The sequence below is a fragment of the Thunnus albacares genome, chromosome 20 (genome assembly GCF_914725855.1).
Source record: "Thunnus albacares chromosome 20, fThuAlb1.1, whole genome shotgun sequence".
In the NCBI taxonomy this organism is placed as follows: Eukaryota; Metazoa; Chordata; class Actinopteri; order Scombriformes; family Scombridae; genus Thunnus; species Thunnus albacares.
In genome coordinates, this window is record NC_058125.1 from 24,319,036 (window position 1) to 24,338,300 (window position 19,265).

At 40.4% G+C, this 19,265-nt stretch overlaps 1 protein-coding gene across 3 annotated transcripts in view; it reads right to left on the reverse strand.

Annotated features, from left to right (window-relative positions):
* grid1b (glutamate receptor, ionotropic, delta 1b) overlaps positions 1-19,265 on the reverse strand; it is a 288,771-nt gene that overhangs the window by 117,618 nt on the left and 151,888 nt on the right. Inside the window, exon 1 of one of the 3 annotated variants that reach the window (XM_044338605.1) lies at positions 10,162-10,284. The exons of the other annotated variants lie outside the window; for them this stretch is intronic. The gene's annotated coding sequence lies outside the window, so the exon portion shown is untranslated. Of the gene's footprint in view, positions 1-10,161; positions 10,285-19,265 lie in introns of those variants that run through there. 3 annotated transcript variants of the gene reach the window in all.

Here is a 19,265-nt window from a genome sequence, read left to right on the forward strand (position 1 = left end):
TAAAAACACCTTAAACACTTTTTCTTTAACCTGAAATGCTATGGTTCTTCCTAAAGTGACCCACAATATACAAAAATGGAAATATATCAACTTTTTAAAATTTTTGTACAGCTGATATGCTTTTTTTTGTCCATACTGCAGATGGTGTTTTGGGTGAAATTTGACCCATATTTGTCAAAAAAATTCAAAAATGCACTCTTCAAAGCTGTTATATTCTCCTGTTTAAGGTAACTCAGGACCATAATTTAATGTCTCCATTAACAAACTGTTAAACCTACACACTCTCTGCTCTCTGGAGGCTTAATCAAGCATTAATTACAAATATATTAACGACTGATGAGGTATTTATGAATGAAAAATACACGTTTGCTATAGAGACGAATTATGAAACTGTGGAGGGTCAGAATATGAACAGTATGTGAGGGTTGAAAACACATCAGTGAGTCACACCGCTGCACTTCATCACCATGAACACACACACACACACACACACACTGTAGTTTATTCTGACTCAATCCCACACACACACCGTCCTGCTGCCAGAAATACTCATTAGAGCATCAAATGCGGATCCATCCTCCGCTGAAAGCAGTCACCCACAAATTCACTATTTCCTCTGGTTTGTTTGCTAAAAAACTTCAGTGACAACAGGCTGTTTGAGGAAATGACTGAGCCGTTTTTAAAAATATAAAACCATACTGAGCCTTTTTAAACACCGGATGATTATCATCATTCACAGAAAACCTGCTGTGTTTCGTTTGTGTTCGTGTGTGAGCGCACGGTACCAAAGCTTTGGGTCCATCCTGTAGGTCTTGTGGGCCGCCGCTGCTCCTTAAAACTGGTATTTTAACGCAACAGCAGAACTTAATGCGGAGCATCGGAGAGGGGGGGGGGGAATATGATGCTGCACATAACAAGACGCATACAGGCGGTGGATGTATTATGAGATCAGTTAAGTTGTTTTTACAGTGAGTGTCTTTAAATTGATAGTGATGTGCGCGTTTACACATGTGGCACAGCAGCGGCGATTTCATTAACACCGGATCGATCGTCATCTGACGGTAATTAATGTTCTGTGTTCTGCTACACATCTACACAGGTCAGCTGTTACGCACTGATTCCAGCTTTATACTGTGGAGTTGTTTGTTATAAAGCAGCATTATATTAGCTCCATCAGAGCTATAAGGACATTTTTAATTTTAAGCAATAGCTGAAAGTCTGAGATAAGCCCAAACACCACGATGTCTGACTGAAGATTTGGCCCTTGATTGTGTGTTTTTAATTACATTAACCAGCCTATATTTTATGTATAACGTTATCGGACACAACAGAACAGAATAAGCATGCGATAAATATCAAAATCTTCATATTAAAAACTGTTTAATGTGCAGGTGGTTGCAGCTGACATGCAGGTTGTCATAGTAACACAACACGCTTTCTGGCTGAACTCAGCAGTCAACTCAGCTAACGGCTTAACGGAGGTTTCGGCTGCTTGTAGCACATGGATATCATTGTTCACTGTGGTCTATTTTACGTATAATTTCTCTATGCTTATATATATATATATATTTCTCTTCTAGAATGTAAGCAACTGTAACATAACCCTGTTTCCCCTGTAATTACTGCAGTTAATTCATTACATTCTTAATTGTTTCCCATATTTCTCAAGTATGACTCATGCTTGACTCATGCATATAGCTTCAGCTGGAGAAATAAATCAGATAAGAAGGAGACAATGATAAGATCTCTTGGGGATCATACGTCTCATGAAAGTCTCAGACTCATCTCACGTTCTTCTCTTTTATTATCACCAACCGCCCTGCTTTGTGGGGTTTACTGTCTGCAGTGGAAAAACGAAATCCAGAAAAGTAAAGCGAGTAAAGCCGGTACCATGTACATATAGTGGAAAAACAGCTTAGACCCTCTCCTCTAATGACCCCCCACTACAACCACACAGCCAGAGAAGACAGCTCTCACATGGAAATGGTAATTCTGTGAGCTACACAAATGCAAACCAGCCAATTAAAGCAGAAGGGGAACTGTGATTCCTGTTCTACATTTAAGAGCTCCCAACATAAAATGTGGAAAAGTCAAGTTTACTAATTTAATTTGGTCCATGTTGTTTTTAATCATTTTATATATATATTGCAGGAGTTGGTACTTACTCCGTCTTAAAGGAATATCTCCGGTCATCACGCATAAGCAAACATGTTCTGATGTTTACATGCATTTATCGCTTCCGAAGCTCCTCAGCTGTCAATTAATAATTGTTTTTCTCTGTAGCATAACTATAACATATATTGATAAAGTGTCTTTCTGTTCCCTCAATATTCAGACCTCCAAAACACTCTGGATGTGTATCACAGCAACAGTGAACCCAGCAGCTGTGAACGTGGTGCCGAAGCTTTGGGTCCGTCCTGTAGGTACCAGGGGCCGCTACTGCTCTGGAAACACACTCTCCCAGGAGTTTACTGCCCTTAATATCATTGTGATCATTTTAACCCAAAACATAATCTTTCCTTAAACCCAACCGGACCTTAAACACACCACAAAACATCATTATTGTATAACAAGCGTGTCAAAATTGTCAAAATGTATTGATTAAAGTAAAACCGATAAAGCTTTCAGGAGCCAGCTGCCGCCACTACGAGCAGCCACACACGTTCAGCTGATGGTCACCGGTTAGCACGGTCGCCAGTTGAACCGAAACACCTGTTAACGATCAAAATGTTGAATTAAAAACGGAATCAAACTCGTTGGAAAGCGACATTGTTATTCCTGCTTGTACAGTCATAAAACTAAATCATTAAACTGCGGTCATGACTGATTGTTGATGCACCATTGTATACAAATTAAGCGTGGCTGATGTTTGTGCAGGCTGGACGGGAAGTTGAGTCGTGATGGTTGGGGGAGGGGTGTATGGGGGGGTTGCAGGGGGGTCGCAGGTCGGCCCATAAAATCAAATGCCCGGTCAGTTACTTTTCTCCTGACTCCTGGACTGTAAGTGATGTTTTGTCCGCTGTCCACATATCATCATCTTTTATGTTGAACTTATTAGCAGCAGGAAGTCAGAGACTATTGAGACAGTCTAAATCTTTTGTATGTGTTTTGTCTCTGCAATACAAAGACAAAAAAAAGTTTATGATTAGTGACACATCAAAGCTGGAAAAAGTGAAATAATTCTACACGATGATCAAAGTTGAGGAGCTTGTATGTTTGCTTCTATTTCATCTCTGCAGAGCTCAGGGGTCGTATGTGGTCCGGTACGACGAGGGGGGGGGGATTAGGGAGTTAACTGGTTTATAACATGCTCTGCTGCCTTCCTCTCTTTCTCTCTCAGGGCTTAATAGTCCTGACAACAAGCATTAACAGGCGGTGTGTGCAGCAGCAAGCAGGGGACGTTACACCGGGGACAGGCTGCTTTTAACACCATGTTAATGGAACACACTGGGAGCAAACCCCACAAGGAAGACGCTCCCTGGGGAACGTGCCCCCCCTCTGGCAACAGAGAAGTCTCCCAAAACAATCAGCTCAAAAAAAAAAAAGTCTGGTATGAGGATTTCCCGATCTATCAGGTGCTTTATTTCTCTCTCTGTTGTCGTCTTGCGCGTTTTAAAGCCGGAAACCGAGAAGTGAATTTGAATCTGAGATGATAAAACGGCAAGATTTAAGTCTCTCTCTGGAGAACGTTTTTACATAAGCGGTGCTGAAGAGAAGGAATTTCCTTCCTGAGTTCTCTCCAGAATCACAACAGCAGGGGTCTCATTTATAAAACAGTGCGTAGGATCCATACAGAAAGTGTACATGTGCACAAAAGCCCAAAATTGGCCTTTCACTCCCACAGTTAACCATAAACGGTCAATGCAGAAGCCCTCATGAATATCGATGTACATGCAACAGTATTAAAACTGCATCCAGATGTTTCTCTCACTTAAACAGTCCATACATGAGTGCAGGTGGTGAAGATGAGATGACTTAAATAAAGAACAAGGAACAAGACAACATGTTTAGTCTGTGATTAATAACTGAAGACATTTGTGATAAAGAACAAAGCATCTTTGGTTTGAGATTCAGAGAAGAGACTTGTCTTTTGGAGCAGAGAGTGTGCGTGTTCTGGTCTGATATTGAGCTTGTTATCCGGGTCTTGTTCTGCACCAGAGTTGCCAACTGAAGTTAATGGACACCAACAAGTATCAACACATACATGAGCATACAGACACTCACGGAAAAATGCACACAGATGACAGTTTTACTCGGATCTACTCTCGTGTGAACACAAAAACAAAGCACACAAACATACACATGATCCCCCGGCTGCAGGAGGGGTGTCACAGGACTTCGGGGAAGCGCTGCTATTAACAGCAACAACGACGACCTCTATCCGGGCCGTCGAGACTCCGGGAATGACCGCAGGTTAAGTTGATCCTGCCAGGATGAGTCAAGATACTTCTGACGTTCGTCCTCTCCTCCTGCTCGCTTTGTCAGAGGAAGAGCCTGGGCATCCTCACTGCTGGTGTCAAAGCCCGTGAGAGCTACGCTAAAAGCAGCTCTTCACAAGATCATGCTGGACAAGAGGCTGAGAACAAATAAGCCTAATGCATGTTTGGGTTTCTCAAGAAGGCGTTCAACAAGTCAGGATACAAAATCACAAAAAGCACATTTTCCCACTTGAACGAACGCCTCAAACTAATTTCAACTCAAGTTTGTGAGCTCCATTTTAAAGGTGCAAACACAAATGTTCAGTGCAAAGTAGAAAGTCTCGGCTGCATCAAGATCTTTATTACATTTAAGACAAAGTAAGACTCCAGAGAGCCTCAAAGGTATCCTCGCAAGTGTTCGGGGAGCAGAAATCATTTACATTTTGAAGTATATTTCTGCTCTCGTTGACAGAATGATGCTGCACAGATGTGGTTGTGAGACGTTTCAGCGCAACATCTTCCTTCACAAAACTTCTTTATCGCTCTGCCTCATTTACATCCAACCTGTTTGTCGTTCCTTCCACCTTCGCTGTGAATTACCAGACAGACGAGCAATTTTAATTTTAAGGTCAGGAAAATATTTTATAGTCATAGAGGCTTGACCATCATTCCTAATATCCTGGTGCTTGCTGAGCATCAACTGGTAGCCAGCAGAGAGGCACCGCTGTGCATGAAATATGTTCTTCTTCTCTCTTTTTTTTTTAAATTTTTTTTAACAAAAATAGAAGCCTTTGAGTCCTCAAAACATATCCATTGCTCCAGTAAATAACTGGCCTGCTGTCACCTCTCTGCAGAAACCGGATTTCTTCAAAAAAATGGCAGCAGGTGCATCGTTTCAATCAAAATAATTGAATTCACAGTCTGAAAATAAACATCATCGTACTGAGACAGTCAACACCATATCTTCATTACATACATGTTATCCTTTAGTCCTTGTTTGTAGTTTTCTTGATATGCTTTTATAGTTTCAGTGTCTTTAATAATCTTCTATGTCTGTCTCTATTTAATCAGCTGTTGTGTTTATATCCAACAAAAAACATAATGATAAAAAAAAAAGAAAAACTTTGACAGCCTGACGAACTGAAACCGTCGTTCATGCAGCGTCTGATCCCTCGTGTGCATGAAAACGTTCATCCAACGATTCTCGACTGGAAAAAGGTTTTTCTTCCGCTGCTCTGATTTCTCTGATAGATTCCAGTCTAGACAGTTGCCTCCCTTATTAGATATATATGACTGGTGTGTGAAATAACACACCAGACACCTTCAATGACATCTAAAACGTTCACGCTCGGTGACTGCTTTTCCACTTGGCATGATAGAAACATCAGTCTGCCGGAAGAATCGTCACGGAATACGTCAGAAGCAACAAGTATCTTCAGCGTATTGATCTCTACGGATCTCTTTTACCTTTTTCAGAGGAAATATACCTTCAATTTGTAGCTAAAGTCAAAGTGATGGTACTGGAAACGAATATGTCATGACTTCAATTTCATATGTGAGTGTGTGGATATATATATATGTGTGTGTGTGGGCGGCGAGTGTAAAGAGAGATAGGAAGTCCTCCTCTTGGGAACTGACTGAACATAAAGCATATTTTCCCACTTCATTTTTATTCCTGCGTTTTCTCAAAAGGCAGTAAAATGCATGTAAGGATGAAAAAAAAAAAAGAAGAAGAGGGAAACAACTTGTAAGGTTAAGCTCTGAAGCCAAAGAACTTACACATGGAAGAAGATGAAGAGGAGGTTACACATAAACAGATGATATCTGTTATGTTTCCTGTTTATTCCTTCTATGACAGCGTTTTTTTTTTATATTTCTATTGTTTCTCACCACAGCTGCAAGAGAAAGAAATAAGAAGAAATAGGAAATAAGAGTAAATATGAAATCATGATACGGATATTACCTTAATGTATGAATATTGAACTGATAATATATGCCTGTAGACACATTACTCTCTTCACAATCTCCATCAACGAGCTGGCAACACAGATCTGTAAATAGCTGGTTACATCTGTATCAATTCAAAGGCGAGTCATACGACTGTAGCTTGAATACCAATTAGCTGTTTTTGTCATCTACAGAATGGATCTGTCAGTCAGAGAGAACAGAGAGAGAGAACTAATGACAGATGTGTAACGTGCACTTTGTAACCTTGTTAAGAAAAAACGCAGAGGAAGAAGAATGATTTCTTTAAAGCGGCTATAATCGATACTTTTTATAACTCCACTGTGTGAGCTGTCAGTGTGTAATGTGTTGGTCGTGGCTCGTAGTGATGAACCTACAGAGGGTTATCAGAGACTCTGCAGCTCCTCTCGGCTTTACGGAGCTTTATAGTGAGTTTCAGCTCGTTGTTTATCTGTCCGGCTGCAACTTATATTGTTTTGGTTCACTCTCAGTGCTCTCATAGCGTCGTTTTCTGAGAAAAAGCTCTTAAAAACTCACCCGCTCAGCACCGAACGGCAAGCTGGTGAACACAGTGGAGCATTTAGCAGATAAAGAGCCAGATATTTCCCTCAGGAATTGGTGGAGACCAAAAACAGAGCTAAAAGAGAGTGAATATTGGACTTACATTCACCAGGAAACACGACTCCACATGAATCATAATGTTGCTCCGTAACTGCTGGATGTGGAAATAAACAACTATTTGCTAACAAGGTGATGATATGTCTGCTTGTTTCTGATGAAATCAAGTGGACGAATAAGTCAGTTAATGCAGGTTTGATTCATAAATTAGCTTCTGAAATTATTCCGATTATTTATAATGTGAATTTAGACAATAAAATCAGCAGTTTGGTGGATGGTATTTATCTTAAATATCTAATTAAATATCCACTGTGAGTTATATCAGTGTTTGATATATGTGGCCAGCTGGGTGTGAAGTCCACCCAGTGTTTGAGCCCTTTGTCATCCCATCAAACTGCAGAGAGTGAATCAGTTATTCAGACCAACATAAAGATGTTTTTAGCAGGAGTCTGAACTGACTTCTTTGGATCTGTGGTTTTTGTTGGGCTTATTTTGCTGCCTTCAGTACTTGAACTTAACTGAGGGGGGTCTGCAGCCCCTTGCAGAAAACCCACTGTGAGGCTCCTGGCATGTAGGCATGGAAACCAGTCTTCATCACCACCTCAGAAGCTGCTACAGTCTCCTCCTCTGCTCCGCTCTGCTGGAGCCGTGCCGAGTACACGAGTTGGCCTGAAAAACCTCGTGTGCACCTCTGTGAGAGGGATTATTGCCTGAATTTCGCCAGAAAACACAGTTTGATAGTTCAGAAGCAGCCAGAGAGAAATGTGAGACGGGAGGAGGTCAATTTTATAGATCGTCTAGAGTTCTTCTTGGCTAGAAACAGGTGTGTCTGTGGTGGTAACGCATTTACAATTCACAGTTCAGGAATCTGCATCAGAGGCAGAGAGCAAACATGCAGGGTGCAAAAACTGTTTTATAGATATGTTGGGATCCATGTCGAGGAGATTTTGCTTTATAACAAACCAACTAATCTGATCCAACAACAAAACTGAGAGATTTCGTAAAAAATAAATGCATCAATTTACCTAAACTTCTGATATACTTTCCTTTTTCTTTGTTATTTTTGTGTTTCTTGTTTATGGATACATGATCGGAGCGAATCCATGTTTTTTTTTTTAATGTATGTGAGAATGAAATGCTGTCAAATAATCAACCACAAAAATCTGATCATCAGTCGTGCGCATCAAAATCCAGTCGGCCATCGTGTGTGTCTCTGTGACAAATCAGGAAAAAAAGCAAAAGTAAAAGCGAGACATTTGGTGTGTGAGATCAAAATTTTTCACCTTGTAAAAGGTGAAAAACAAGAAGGTGAGGGATTTTCCTGTTGAGCCTGCTTGCTTTTCTTCTTCTTCTTTTTTTTTTTTTTCTATCTAACACAATTTCACCGTTTCACATCCATGCAAAACAAAGATACACACCTGCCTGTAGCTGCTTGTTTGATCTCAGGAGAGTTCAGAGAGTCTGAGGTAAAAAAAAAAAAAAAAAAAAAAAAATCATCATCAGAGAGAGTCAGAACTGAGAATCTGTTCACCCTCGGATGGTGCTGACTGAGGCGAAGGTAAGTTTATTTCTGTGGCACCTTTCAAAGTGCTTTACATAAAACATAAAAGGCATAAAGAAAAGAATCATAATGCGGTATAAAAAAGGACACATAAAGTAGGATTTAAAAGGATTGAAATAAAATAGAAGATAAAACAAGGTAAAAATGAATAAAACAGGAGAATGAAAATTACGATGCGGTGCGAAATGTGAAAAAATAACCCTGAATTTAATTTAATAAAAGACAAATAAAAAAGTTTGACACTGAGTACTTAAAACATTAAAAAAAAAAAAGTCATGAAGTTCTGTTTTCATCAGCTCGTTGGTTTAATTAAGTTTACATCACCTCAGAGAGAAACTCACTGAAAAGTTTGTGTTTTTCTTCGACTAATTACAACCAGAGTGAGACGTCATGAACATTTCACACTTTCAGCTGGTTGAGTGAAGAGTTTTACTACCCACCAGCGGACCCTTCCATCTAATCAACAGCCTCCTGGTTTATGTAGTCTAATGGTCTGGTCGCCTGGTTTAGATCAGAATTAAAGGTTTGTTTTATGTTTTGAATCTATTTACTGCAAGTTGTACAAAACTAAGATTATTGATGAGCATTTTATGAAGTAATTTAAAGGTATTTAGATCATGCTTGGTTTTGATTTTTTTTTTGTTTTGTTATCTTTGTTCGGTGGTTGTGTGAGTTTCCAGCTTTATAAATGCAAGAAACCAAATTCACATGATTCTTTTCACAACACCAGGTTTGTTAATGGTTTGTATTCCAATTTTATTTAGCTGAACATTGTAGTCAAATCTAAAGGCTCTGTTTCCTTGAATGTACTGACAGTTAACTGTAGCTGGACGGTGTCACACCACCACTAGCTTACTGGGAACGCCGCGCGGCGCACACTTGTGCTGCGTCTCAAATCGCGTACTTCTGTATTTACACTTAACATTTTGAGTGCATAAGTGCGTTCGCACTGAGAAGTATGGAGAAATGCACTGCGAGTACCTGGATGGTGCACTCAAAACGGTCAAAAAGTTGAGTGTGGAACTATGGACACTTCTCACCCTCAATGGCCGCCATCTTGGCTACATAGCAGTAGGGGAGGGACCGCTTTTCAAACTGGAAATGGGAGCCGAGGACGTTGTAACTACGGTGAACAAATTACATCTGTTTTGTAGCACTAAGCACCACTATGCTGTTGTCTGATATAAGCCATCAGTATGTTTTTTGGGTTAATGTCGCAGTCTGTAATGATTTAATGGCACGAACAATAACACGGATGCTAACGCTAGCTAATGCTAATTTGCAACCGTCATTTCTGGTAAGTGCGCAACGTCCATGTTTGATTTGAGACAACACTACCCTGTCGATATTCACACACACTACGCAAGTAAGTACAAAGTGTACGCAGTGTACTACGTGGACGTGTACTAACGGATGTGATTTGAGACACAGCTTTGGAAGAACGTTAGCTACTTTAGCTAAATTGTGCTAGCAGGGCAGGTATCATAATCAAGCAACATCAACACGACATCCTGTGGGGGTATTGTTGATGTAACTCCTGAACTACAAATAAAGTAGAACTGCCAAATGTCTGGAAAAATAACTTGTTGGATTCTTTACTTTCAAGACCCTTCCAGATGATCTGAAACCAACCGTCTTATGTTCATTTTCGGGAAACAGTCCAAGTTCTGAGATATAAAGATATATTTGATTTGTAGTTTAAAATCATCAGTATGGTTTTTGAATTGTTCAGTTTACTCGTCATGTGCATGGATGTATTATAAGAGCTGGATACTGGACTAAAAATGGCGCCCATTCAGTCCTGTAGGAATTTTCTCGCCTTCCGGGTTTGCTTCCGCGTTGTGCGATCCACCGAATATGCGCAGTAGTGTTTCCCCCGCTCGGCCCATAGACTTTACATTATGATGACGTCACAGATTTTTAAATCGCTTTTCTCGGCTTGTGGAAAGTTTTACAAATATAAAACCTGCATGGATCAAAAGTTCATAATAGAAAGAGTCATAATTGATGTTGTTTGCAGTTGGAGGTGTCCTGTCAACAGTTTTACAGGCATCTCTTTTACAATGGTGGTCTATGGGGGAAAATCTTATTTGGGCCTCAGGGGGATTTTTCGCTGCAATACCGCGAGTGGCCACTGGGAAAAATCTCTTATTATACATCCATGATCATGTGTAGCAGGTTCTGTAACTTTCTGCTTCACATTCACTCATCTCTATTATTTTACACTTCACTCTTAGCTGTAAAACCACTTTTCTTTCCCCAGCAGAGGAGCTGCAGGTCAGACGCCTTGCTCAGGGGCGCCTCTTCAGTGTAAAAGTTGGAGTGAAAGTTGTTATTAATTTGCTGCAGTCTCCTGTCTTGTTAGAGAAATTTAAACCCGCATCAAAAGTCCTCCTCTTGAACCTATCTCTTAAAAAAATACCCTGAACTGATTAAATAAAATATTCCACCCACACTGTCTTCACTCTCTGATTATAATACTTACCATCCTCTAACAATGTGCTTGTGATGCTCTCATGACTCAGGATCACGGCTTCAAATAAATCTCATTTGTGGAAATGACTGCAGCTCGCCTGCATTTAGCATCACACCACCAGAAATTCTTAAATTCTAATTGCTTTATTTCTGAATTGTGTGGGAAGAAAAACAACCCTTAAAAAATCATTCACGTCTCACATCATCAAACGGCTCTGAAGCTCTGATTGGCAAGAGAGCTCTGAGATCTGAGAAACCGACACGGTTTTTGCCTTTGAAACTTTTCTAATGTTGTTGCCTGATGTCACCTTTATGTGGCGTAAATATGAGGAAGATGGCCACCGTACGGCTCTTTATAAGCGTGGAACTTACGGTGACCTTTCAGAGAAGCGCTTCATTAGAGGGGGACTGCAGCCGACGGGAGGTTGTAATCACACCGAACCCTCGTGCTATATTTGGACTACAGATAGCCGGTGTACCAGGGCTGATGGGCAGATAGACTGGATGTGCACGCAGGCATGTAATGACTCACACAAACACACATTTCTGCAGTGTATCAGTGCTTCTGCCTCCACTCATAACTCCCCTTTAACACTTTGTCTCACACTTTTTTCCTCCTTCAGTCTCTAATCTGCTGGAAATTATGTTGATATACGACTAAAATGCAAAGGCAGATATGTTTGGTAGGAGATGTGACGCTGGCTGAGTTATGTTTGCTGTCAACAAAATGAAAAATGTATTGTCCTTACTCCTGTTTGAGATAGTTTTGGAAGATCCTACCAGTCCGTACATCTTGTCTTTACTCTGGATATTGTGTTTACTCGTTTGTAGTGTGTGTCTTTTATTGTTGTCGCAGTGTTTATGCCCTGTTGGCCAGGTTTTAATACGATACTGATGTGACCTTATATAGGTGGAAATATGTCTCGGCTGCTGGAACAATCCCTCTCTCCGCACTGACCCTGAAGCTGTTCTCTGACACTGTAAGACATGTGGCGGAGGGATACGTTCTGGTAGCGTTTGTGTAAGTCTGTAGAAGTTGTCTGGCTTTTACAACTCAAGATGCTGAGAGAAAAACTCTGAAGTGATTTCTTTTCTTCAGATTTGGTAGCTGGAGTGTTTTTGCAGTCCGTGTTGTTGGACACTAATATTTTATGTAACAACCTGCTCCGACTCTTTGAGTGTCTTGGGATCGATCTCTTGCTGCTCTTGTTGTCCTCCAGACCTCCTCGACTCGCTGCTGCCTCTGGGCCTGACATGAATTTAGTTCAGTCTGTGTTGATCTGCTGTGTTGTGAAAAGAAACAAGTGATGAGAAAAAATGGTCACCAGTTGAGCTGACAACAGGTAGTGAAGGGGGTGAAGTGTGTAAATAAATACGTAGGATGCGGTTCCTGCAGTAAATCTACACTAGAATGTATCCCTCCGCCGCGGCTTAGCAAGGAACTACATTCTGAGGAAACAGAAAGAGGGAATTTCATCCTAAACAGGCTGTAACTTTGGAATATATCGACTCGATTTAGCTAACTGAGGCTGCTGAAGCTTTATATTAGCTGAACTTTGGAACGATGGTTATTGATTTTGGTCCCCATTTCTTACAGTGTAGTTGAAAGGGAATTAGCTTCAGAGAGGAATAAGACACATCTCCACCTACATAATGGCACCAAAGTATTGTATTAAGACCCAAACCTGACCTCCTATCCTTTAATCTCAACAAGACTTTTACCTGGTTAAATAAAAGGCAAAGAAATGGCAAAAATGTTGTAAAGAAGCTGCAAAAATGTCGATACTGAAAGTTTTCAGAGACTTTTATTTTCCACCAAAATATCCAATCTTGCAATACAATAGCTGTTCATAGTTATTAAGACAATATTAGACATTTTTATGGTTTTGTTTAGACACTAGCAGCAACTTTTGTTTTAGCGGTTGTGATCGAGTTCGATCGTCAACAGAGTCGAGGTCAATTTTCTTTCTTTGCATCACCAGATACGACTTTCTGTCTCGTGTCTCTACCTCTTCATCGCTCTTACTTTCTGACGGGACGAGTCTAAGATTTTCCCCGGTGAATCTCCTCCTCCTCCTCTCTCTCTACGTCTTCATTGTCCTCAGCTGTCGCTCATCCCTCCATCCTATTATAACTGATCACAAGGAGGGAAGGAGTGAGAGAGAGAGAGAGTGAAGTGCCCCGTTTTAAAGAGCAGGTGAAGGTGTCTCGCATGATAATCAGGTCTGGTGAGGGTGACGGCGGGTCATATCGTCTGAGGAAGTGTGTGTGTGTGTGAGAGAGAAAGAAGTCTTTAGACATTTATTTTTTTGATTATTAAAAAATGGGGCACATAGTTATCATTCACAGCATGAAGCTTGTAAAAGCTGCAAATTTGCACAGAAACAATTTCCTAATCTCTCCCTCCTTATTTCCTTATGCATGTATCCTGCTTTACATCTCTATATGTTTGATTAGTTTTACTTGTTGCCGTCTAGCAGAGCTGCTGAGTCCGACTCCAATTACAACTCGATTATCAGACGGTGGACAAAAAAAACCCTCTGACTGTGTTTAATAAGAATGTTTTTGTAAATTCACAACTGCGTCTCTCAGAAATTTCGTTTACATAAATACAATTAATTTGTTTTCCCCAATTATGGCGTGGTAACAAATGTAATCGCTGGCTGGATTATGTTCACAAGCAACATTTTTTTTTTTCTTCAAGTGATTGAAAAGCTTTGTTTATGTTCTGAGAAGAAGTCGTAGGGAGGAAGGTCGAGGTGCATCCTGAGTTTGATGTGTTTTTAGGTTCAGACAATGATTCAGGTCAGTGAAAGATGGTGGTAAACACAATCTTTCTCTAAACTTCATTGAGTTCTGTTAGTGCCTGAAAATAACCATAAAAACTCTTATTATTAATGTAGTTGCTACGACCAGATGTTAATCTGCAGATCAGATATTTTGGTGGAAAATAAATGAAACATTTTTAGTTCAGCATCAATGTTTTTTGTGACTTTCCAGATATGTTAGTTAAGAACATTTCCTCATTATGTAACAGAAAACCAAGCCAACATTAACATGTTTCCCTCAAAGTAGTCGTACATAAACATCACTTCAAGGAGACGAGGTTCATGCATTTCTATCCACACGGTTTTATTTGTATTTTTTCAATTTGCATATTAAAAAAAAATCATAAAATGTTGCAAAAAAGTTTTTACTCTTTGCTGAGGTGGAAATGTTGAGCGTTAAAATACGACAGAGCGCAACGTAAACAAATGATGACGTGCATGAATCATGTGACTTAAACATCACCGAAGAGCTGAAAACATCAGATCTGTGTGGAGTGATGACGAGGAGGCTGTAACCTTCCTCGCATCGATACGTGAAACTAACAGGAATGTCATATTTCCGTCATGTTTTTCCATCGTTCGAGCTTTGACCGTCGCTCTTTAAATGGCGTCGTCTCGTTGTGTCTTCTTCTTCTGCAGCGGTTTAACGGCGCAGACTGGAGAATTAGCGCCACCTGCTGTTTATCTCCTAATATTCACACAACAGCATTAATTCAGATTTTCTTTTGCCAATATTCTGGAAATGTGGCTGATATTTGCGTTACATTTGGATGGAAACTTAGCTGCTACGGATGGATTGTCATGTTCCCCAGAGGATAAATCATAATGGCTTTTTTATCGATCTACAGCCACCAGATCAACATTTCGATTTGTCCAATACTTTGTTTTATGAGCAAATACCTGCAAAACTATTGACATTCCCGTCAGCCCAGTTACTTTTTATTTCATGCCAAACATCCGGCCCCATCCCACACAGGATTACAAGACGCTGCTAAATGTCAAACCTCAAAAATAGGCAAAAAAACATCCTCCTTCATCTAACAAGAACCTTCACATCCTGACTTCCCCCGCCCACCCACCCCCGTTAAGTAAAGGACACACTACTCGCTGTATTTGCACTGAACACCGACTCGCACTGGATGTCAATTTTGCTCTGCAGACTTGTTCAATATGGTTGTAACTCCAAGGGAGTCTGGGGCTGCCAAAAAAACAGGAACATTTTCATATTTAATAGAAAAACAGACGCATTTCATGAATTTCAATCGACGTAACTTCTCAAATAGTAGTTCTCAAATGACAGTTACCGTGCTCTCTGCTGCTGTTTGTTTGTTTGTTTCCTCCATGTTGCTAAATCCAGGACAACTCTCCTAGCGGGCTTTAATGTTTTGGCATTCATGGACGATAGCTTAACAGCAATTGAAGAGAATGTCAAAATAGCAGCGGCTGGCGGATTAATTAACGAATAAAAACTGGATTTGTGTGACGGTGAAAGCAGCAGAGGTGTGAGTAAGATATGACTCTGTTGTTGTACTGATGGAATTAATTCTGTGTAAATTTACCATGTGAGACATACAATAACAGGTAATTCAATCCTCCTAATGAAAACTGTAATACTCATATTTTTTTGAGGGTTTGTCATATAGTTTAAGGTGTGTTGGACTTAATGCAGAGTCCAGTAACATCTAATAAAACTGAAAAAAAAAAACACACTAATGACAGATATCTCCCTCTCTGTCTCTTGAAATATACATGTACACTATACAGTACACACACACACACACAGTTGTAGCTTGTTTTCCCGCTCGTTTCTTGCATCTGTGGAACAGCTTGTGCTCTAATTATCCTGTTTTCTTGGGGAAATATATCGAACTTCACAGCAGAAAGTTTAAATTGTCAATGTGAGTGAGTGTGTGTGAGAACATACTTCACAACGGAGTGAGCAGGTTACAAACGTCGAATCCACAATCGGTTAAAACTCACCATCTTCCGATATTTATCATGAACTGTCAAACTTTTACTTTTCTTGTTGGGAGTTTTTGTATTTGTGCTCAAATCCTAATAATAAGAAAAACAGTGGGTCGGATGTACTAAGAAAGTGTTTGAGATTATTTGCGTAATCCTCCTTTAAGTGCACACGCGGAGCCCAAAAATACAAATACAGCCTACATGTTTGGAGCAGAATGTGTCATATTTATACCTGAAAAACAGGCACAAACCCCCCCTCAGTACATCTGGCTCAGTATGTTTTTGGGAGCTGTGCCAAACCTGTGACGCATTTTGGTTTTCATTTACTGGTCTGTGTATATATTTCTGTGGATAACATGCCCAAAAATAGACTAAATTACATCACATCCAGATATTTACAGCAGCTTCAGTTGAGTCTTTATGACAGAAAATGTTTCAGTAACTGAGCATCAATCTCCAGTCTGTCTCTCTGCTGAAAAAACACCCAACAGTCACCTATAATCTCTCTCGCTCCACTCACATTCTACAGCAGCACAGTGAGGGTTGTTGCAAGGCATTCTGGGTCATGTAGTCAGTCAGGGAAAGTCCAGAAACTAGGTACATTACAAATAAATAAAATGCAGAAACTAATTAATTTTCCTACATTTTCTCCTTGCAAAAAGTTAATCCAGCAATTATTCTGAGCCAAAAAGAAATTGATAAATAAAAAGCTCCTGAAATGTAAGAACTACACAGTATTTTTTTTTAAACATGTTTTCAAACCTCTACACTCTTCTTCCAGCTCACCTCTGTCACCCGCTTAATGTGACTTAATGACGTCTGTGATTGATGAACACTCACGGAGTCAAACGGTTGTGATTGTTAACTCGAGTGGGCGGCTGCTTGACTGAGTGTACGCGGTTAATTACCGTGAAAATAGCTGTTTGGGGGTTGAAGGACATTTCCACTCCTGTGACTCTGAAGTGCTGTTAACGAAGATGATGAGCGGGTCGGACCGTCCTCTATGTCGTCCTTCCTGCTGGAAGCCAGACGCCGGACTTTTTTATTTTTGAACTTTCTCTCTTTTTAATACTTTAACTGTTGTTTGAATTTTTCTGCTCTCTTCTAATTTAATTGGTACACACTGAGCTTGTAGCCTGTATGAAGAGTGCTAGACTATATTATTATTGTTATTATATAACAGAACAAGACGACATTCAGCCAAGGAAATTAGAGCATGAGTGGACGCCCCTGTCTTCATGCTTTAGTGTATTTTTGGTCTGTTTTTCATGGTTTAGTCTAAATCTCTTTGTTCCAATGAAGAGAATCTTAAAGTCCTCCTCTTGGCAGTCAAAAATAATGTCAACATGCTCTTTTAAATGTATTGTTGCTAGTTTTGTATAATTAGCATGAAGGAAAAAAAAGATCAAACAGGGGAAATATCAGAAATGCTCTCTAAGCCGGCTAGAGGGGTGTGTCGGTGTCTGTGTTTGATTGACAGCAGCTCTGGGGAGGGGTTGATGGTGTTACTGGTGTTAGACTGTACAGAACGGAGACAAAGTAAACAAACTGCTGTAGCTACAAGTCATGGACGGACAGCGTTTCACTAACCGGGATTTTGCAGCAATGACCAAACCAGCATCTAACACGTTAGTGGTGCACTTTTCCGTTCTGTTCATTTGGTGGCTCGTTCAACAAGCTAAGCTGCAGAACATTTGATTTGCTTTATGGAAATAACGGTATTTCATCAAATTAATGTAAAACTAAGCAGTGCCATTTGCTGTACAAATAAAGTTAGTATTATTTTCACACCTTCAGACTCTACTGACTCTCACTTTTGTCTTTATGAAATAAAACATCTAGTTTGTCAGAGAAATACTCAATCAACCTCCAAACAGGAAGCACTTTAATAAGTCTGTTTTTGCTCTCTACCAACACAAACATTCATATTATAAAAGATATTGATTATAGATGCTTTGAATATCATTCAGCGTGATCAAATCATATGTTGTTGGCATTAGCTGCTTCATCTCCTGCATCTCCTGATCTGTACGTAGTCATCAGACGAAAAGTACTGCGTCAGGTCTGTTCATGTTCCCCAAGTTATAAGCAAACTTTTAATAAAAAAATGGACAAGTGAGAGTTGAAGCTGCTCCTCCTGATTCAACAAGCAGCAGAGCAACTCCTCTGAGTCCAATCACAATCTTAATGCCACTCTGGCATTGATCAGGCTGGATTTATTCATAGGAGTGGAGCGGCGGTGGCGGCGTTGCGTGAGACAGACAGACACGGGGCAGCGAGGGGTCATTACCAAACATCTCAGACTGACACCGCAGCCATCGTTGTAGTTATTGATCTGTCTCCAGGTCGCCAAGCAGACCGAGCCAAAACCCGATTGGCCGGCAGGCGTACGAGGTCCAGCTGTCATCTTGTTTGCATACAGAGTGAGGGGAGTGCGGTGCATAATGACCGCGGAGGGAGGGTCACCACGGCGGAGTGAATACATACATACTCACACAGACAGAATGCTTTCGACCTCAATTATAATATGCAGATGGGACAACGCTGGGAAAGACGGAGACGGATGAGGAAGAAAAGAAGTGGGTGGAATTCATCTGCTGGATGAGAGAAAAAAGTTTTGATCTTTTTAAAAGAAACAGTAGGATAATGACGTCAGATTCAGCCGAATGCTAGTCTGACTGACCAGATGTAGATTGTGACTATTTCAACCAGCATTCTCCTCCCCTTCTGCTATCTGCCTGCTACCATTTTCAAAGTCTCAGTCCTCCTAGCTAGCAACCTATGAGTAAAAGTCACGTGGTCGATACGTTGTACATACGTTGTTTACTGTTTTATGTGGCATTTCTTTTAGCCATTTTAATGCCAGGGCTCAAAAAAGTCCCCCTGACACTATTATTCAAGGGCGCCGTCGCTGCATCCTGGGTTTTAGCGCCGCCCAAGATGACTGTGATTGGTTTAAAGAAATACAAACAAGCCAGAGTGTTTGTTTTTCCCTCCAGTGGAATGCTAGCAGCTGCATCCAGACTTCTCTCCAGTGCTGGTACGACGCTGTGCAGATGTATCTGGCTATGCAAGACTGGCCAGATACATCAAACACTGTTTTCTGCATGTGTATCAATCTAGCAAATAACACATCATGATGAAATCGGTGGGTTTGCCTTGCTTGAAGTATAATAAGAAATCTGAATTGTTTATGTTTCATTAAAAAGGATGAGCTCAACCAACCAGAGGATCTATAGTAGCCTGTGAGGCAAAACCCAGGGCAAAAAGACATTCACAAGGAATTTTTTTTATCATCTCAGAGCTTCTCTCATCTAGATTATGACGGCTGAAAAAGTAAAAGACTATTTAGAGAGAGTTTAGTGTTTCACTGGTTGAAAATTGTGAATTAGTTTTTTTTAATCAGGAAGTCTCTGAGATCAATATCTCTTCTTC